Source organism: Lontra canadensis, unplaced genomic scaffold, assembly GCF_010015895.1.
Source record: "Lontra canadensis isolate GAN:19392208 unplaced genomic scaffold, GSC_riverotter_1.0 scaffold248, whole genome shotgun sequence".
Lineage (NCBI taxonomy): Eukaryota > Metazoa > Chordata > Mammalia > Carnivora > Mustelidae > Lontra > Lontra canadensis.
In genome coordinates this window covers 380389-386137 of record NW_022631242.1, presented here as the reverse complement: position 1 = coordinate 386137, position 5749 = coordinate 380389, and the positions used below count along the sequence as shown (strand labels likewise).

The 5749-nt window shown below is 39.4% G+C and overlaps 1 non-coding gene across 1 annotated transcript; it reads right to left on the bottom strand.

The window, feature by feature from the left end:
- Window positions 1–5615: 5615 nt before the first annotated feature.
- Window positions 5616–5749, bottom strand: LOC116862491. Its single transcript, XR_004381644.1, has one exon. It is a non-coding gene; the product is annotated as a small nucleolar RNA SNORA14 (small nucleolar RNA).

Below are 5749 nucleotides of genomic sequence, written 5' to 3'. Positions count from 1 at the left end.
GGTGACTCAGTGGGTTAAAGCCTCTGCCTTCAGCTCAGGTCATGATCTCAGGGTCTCAGGATCAAGTCCCACGTCGGGCTCTCTGCTCAGCAGGGAGCCTGCTTCCTCCTATCTCTGTCTGCTTCTCTGCCTACTTGTGATCTCTGTCAAATTAAAAAAAAAAAAAAGAAAAAAAAAAAAAGAAATCCTATTCTATTTAAAAACCTAGACTTCCGTTAATGGAAGTTTTTGGTTCCTGATTAGTATTACATACCCTCTTATTACCAACACAGATGAAAAAATTTAAACTTATGAAAGTAAAGGCATCTTTCATCAACCACCAGAGCACAGGCAAGAATTTGATTATTCCTGATCTAAAAATACAAACTGATGCATGTCTGTATTTACCTTCCCATGTCCTTAGAAAGAAAAGGCTACTGAAACACTAAGAACATATACTTCGGAAAGGTAGTTTATTAATTACATGATTGTTTCAAAATAACAACATGTATATTTTCTGATTTAATTTTTCTTTGCCTCAACTTACTTTAAAAAGAACCACTACTGATCCTGTAAGTCCTGGGAATCCAGACAATGGAACTAATTTTAGTAAAAAAAGAAAAGCTCTATGTGTAATGATTAACATTTACTTACACAGGTCACAGAACATTTTTTTATCAAGCAGAGAAACCTATGTAGTCACTAAAAATAATCATGAACACAGGATCTATAAAAAGAAAAAAGATTTTTATCTATGTGTACATATAACATCAAGGTAAAAAATCTGCCATATGGTAGGATTCTAGATCAGTGGGTATGAATAATCCTATGTAACCTTTGAAATAAATAGCAGGTGGTTCTTTTAAAAGAAGCTGAAGGAAGGAAAATTAATGAATTTTTTATTGTATTGTTTTGAAGCAGCTGAGAAAGCTTGAACCATTTGGTAGAATTGTCTTCTGGAGACTAGCAGCTTATTTTCCCTTAAATACTGTTCATGTAGTAAAAGTTGTCTTCTATTTGGGCCAACGGGGAAAATAATGATGGACCAATCTGCAGCTGAACTAACCAATCAAAAAAAAAAAAAAAAAAAAGCGCAAGTTATATTTTAAAACAGAAAATGTCTGGTATCAACTAGCTTTCTCAAAAGACATTTGAAGTAGATTTTAAAAACATTATTTCTATCACATTTGTAAACACATTATTTAAAAAAAAGATTACCTTGCAAAGTCCGGCTCTCTCCTTAGCAAGCTTCTGTTTCTTTCTTCCTGCAAGAAATGGAGTATTTTCATTTTACCATTATTAAAATGGGAATCAAATAAGTCAAACTGCTGTAGCAGTCATTCATTCTATTTATAAAACATCCCAGAAGTAGGGCTCCCCTATTCTCTTGTCTCCTTGTGATTTGTCAGGGTCAGCATTCTGGTCAATGAGCTACAGACAATATAATATTTCTGGGCAAGAGCTTTTTCCTTCCTTCTGGTGCACCAAGATCAGCAATTTTGAAGATGGAGACAGTTCTAACAGGTGATTAACTGCCCCAAGCAGAGCAAGCCCCGCCCACCCAAAAGCTACACAAGACATGAAACACAAGCAAGAATTAAACCACTGCTGTTAGAAAGCTTTATTATTGAAATACAACAGATTCAATCTTTGCTGAATGTGGAAAGCTATCAGACATTCCTAGATGAGGGGGAAAAAAAAGTGGGTAGGAAGACAGTATTCAGAAACACACTGCAAAATTCTTAACTACTGCTGGCTGGTTAAGAAAAAACCCTCTGCCTACACTCTCTAAACTGTTTAGTTTTTTGGTCTTATTTTTGATTTGAAAAAGCAACACTACATATCTCAGAAGTAGATGTTTAAAATCTTAAAACCCTTAAGCCAAAATAAAGGACACCAACAATATTTTAAACTGCTATAGGAGCACCTGCGTGCCTCAGTCAGTTAAGCTTCTGATTCTTGGGTTTGGGCTCAGGTCACAATCTCAGGTTCATGGGATGGCCTGTGCCCGGCTCTGCACTCAGTGCAGTCTGCTTACCCCTTTCCCTCCACCTCTACTCCCCCCCGACCCACAGGCTGAGGGTTTATCTCTCAAATACATAAAATCTTTAAAAATTTTTTCAAAAAATAAAAAATAAATAGCTACTTAATGATATACTCCACATGAAAGGGTGTTAGCACAAGGGTGGCATAAGCTTGGTTAGTGTCAGCTCTTCTTAGTGTCAGAGTGACTGTGGGCAAGTTACAGTAACCTGTACCTCGCTCTCCTCATATGTAAAACTGGCCTAAGAACAGATACGTGCTTCACAGAGTTTTGTGCATGTAAAGTATTTTTTAACAGTGTCAGGCTTATAATGTGCCATATGAATTGGTAAAGAACCACTTCAGTAAGCATCTGGTACTGAGACAGTGCACTACCAGCAACTTCGCTAAGGAGCTGTGCTATATGCTAAATACTTAAAATAAGTTTATTCCCTAGTCACTAAAAAGTACCAGTGACATGGAGACTGTGGCATAGCTATGAAAGGTTAAGGCTAACACTTATTACCTTGGTGATCTCTGGCAAATAAATCTCTTAAAACTCTCTAAATATAGGGCATGTTTACCACTGTTGAGACACAAAAGCTTCAAAAATTGTTCTCTGAAAACCTTTAAGTGTTCTATAGGTCCAAGTCTCAATGCGCGACTAAAGAGACAGTGACCTGTTTGCCTACCACGTGAGATGGGTTAATTTATTGTGGTTAAACACAACAGATTAGGAGTTTTCTTCTCTTATCCAACTAACAAACTGGGTTTAACCACACCCACACCTCTTGCCAACTACAGCCCCCAAAACACCTAAAGTGCTACAACTTTAAGGCTTAAATACAATTCTAGCAGTTTCAACAACAAAAAATATGTTAAATAAGCTGATCTTATATATAAATTTTTACACGCCTATTTTTTCTAACAAACTACCTTTCCTAGGTGTTCGTCTTCAGGCAACTACCTGTAGGAAAACGGAACCATAACATTCTACCCTCTATTTCTTCAAGGGTTTCATCTGGCTGTCCATAAGCAGAAAATACTGAATGCTACCCTACTACATTAACTAATACTGAGTATCACTAGAAGGAGACTACCAAGACTAGAAGAGACACGGAAGACTTCACGGAAGCAGCGGACACGAAGACAGAGAACACTGAGATGTTAGGTCGGGTAAGCACCCAGAAAGTCTTAAATGCCAGAACTATTCTAAAGGTTAATTTGCTTACTCGATCCTCACAGTAACACTAAAACAAGTACTATCATGACCTCCATTTTACAGACAACAACATTTACTAAGATCACAACCTGTGAGTGGTAGAGAGGCTGTTCAAAGCCAAGCAGCTCCATTTACGAAGACCGTCTTTGGCCTCCCAGCTTGCCCACGCGCGGCAGATGACCTCTCTTGGGGCTCTATGTACCAGGTCCCTTGGAGATTCCTACACATACCTTAAAGAGGCCCAAGACCATGACTGGGGGAGGCTTTCTTTCGTCTCCCATGCATCTGTGAGAGGTAAGTCTTTCCCTCCTGAGGCACAAGTAGTGCCACAGTATCTAATAAAAGATTAGGGGTCATTTAGGTGCACAGAAATCCTTTGATCCTGCAACAGTGCTCTTCCGCTAGTGCCCTCAGTCTAGAAAATCTGTGGGCTAAGGTCTGGACTCTGTACCCGTGTACCTGTGCAGCTGGCTCGTCATCTGCCCACTCCTCCGTAAGTTACACTGCATGAACCTGTCAACTGTATGGCATCACCTGCTCCCGGTCTCAAAGTGCCTTCTCAGTTTGGGAAATACTTCACTATCCCTCTGCTATCTTCTAACAGAAGTGAAGGCATTCCCATAAAAATAAAAGGCACCTCAGAAGTGAACATGGGTAGTTTGTGGAATAAATAGAGAAATACAGTTTGCTAAGCCAGATTTACGGAAAATGACAAGAAAATAATGAAACCCAGTAGACAGAAACTTAGTTTCCATTACTATTCAATCTTACAGTTTTTTTTTAATATGGTGGAGAGCGATTGTTTTTGATTGTTTGACTGATACAATTACCAAATTTTAAGACTGATTGGGTGCTTCAAATTTCTAAATTTAAGTTTGGCATTCTAGCTTTAGTTTCATAAGACAATTTACTTGTTACCTTATCAGTGTATTATTATACTATCTCTGTGATAAAGGGAAAGATGGTAACAGACTGAAACATCATAGTTACACATTCAATGAGCAAAATTAAGCCTTGACTCAGTATTTACTAGAAATCAGTCCTAAGTGATACTGTGTAAACCTAACAAGTGGACAAAGACTTTGTCAACTTTCAAAAATACACATAAACATGAACTGACAGAATTACTCTGAACATAAGTTTTACTTCCCAAAGAAAACATCGAATAATTATATTCACAATCTTTAGCATCCATCAATTACCATCTGCCAGGGACTGTACTAAAACTCCCTATGTATTTTAACATTTTACAAAAGAGGGAAACGAAAGCTTTAAGTCGCTCACCCAGGTTACTCAGCTAATCATTCAAGCCAGACCACTGAGATCTTTAGGCCACCGATAAAACTAGAAAAAAAATTCATGGATTAAAGAGGATGGAAAGGGATTTTTAAAATAATCTCTCAAAGTGTCTAAAATGGCAGCTTTTATGATTTCTTCAACCGAAAAATTAGCTCTCTCAAGATTTCTAACAGGATTTCCAAAGGAAAAAAGGATTAATCCAATTCTTTCCTGAGCTCTCTAGCCATACCACCACCACCAGCCCTCCAACTATTTTCAAACTACCAGAAAACGATCTGAACTTCCAGCTATGCTTACAGCAGGCATTTACCGAGGGGCTAGCTCTCCGTCAGAAATGGTGGTGGGCACTTCAAACAGCTCAATCTTCACAAAAACCACCAGAGGCAGGTGACATTACCTGATTTTACAAGCTAAGAAAAATAAGATTCAGAAAGTCTAAAATTATGGGGCTGATCTGTGACTAACCTGGGCCTAGAAAACTAAGTGTCTGAATCCAAAATAGCTTTCTTTCCATTAGTCTATAAAATAAATTCCCCGTATCCCTTCCTTCCTATAACTAGAATTAGATGTCATATTCCAGATGGTATAAGGTACCTATACCCCCAAAAGGGTAGTTCACTAGCCACGTGGGGCTCAACACTTGGAATGAGCTACTATTACTTCATTAAATGGTAAGCATTCATTAGGATAATCACACCTTTATACGTTCTGGGCTTTAGTTACTTATGTATCAATTTTATTTTTTTAAAGATTTCTTTATTATAAAGAACATGCACAAGTGGGGGAGGGGGGAAAAGGGGGAGGGGAGCAGACTCCCCGCCGGGCAGGGAGTCCCCGCGGCCTCTTACTCACGACCCTGATCTCGTGACCTGAGCTGAAACCCAGAATCGGACGCTCAACCAAATGAGCCACCCGGATGCCCCTGCATTTTCATTTTGGGAATCATTTTGACTGAGCAACCTAGATGGGTACAAAAACACTCATCGCAGCACGTTGTTTGCTCTTCCGTTGCTGCGAGTAGGGCGGCCTCCGAAACTCAAAAATCACGACGGTCTGGGGGACACGATCTCGCTCGCGGGAACCGCTCTTAGAAAGATGTCGCAGGTATGAAATAAGACTGAGCCACCGCAGGAGCACAGCCCTTCGGACTCCCTGCAGTCTCTGTAGCATTCGTTCATATCCTGGAAGCGTGCGCAGGGAGGCCACCAAGAGGGTTTAGGAATGCAG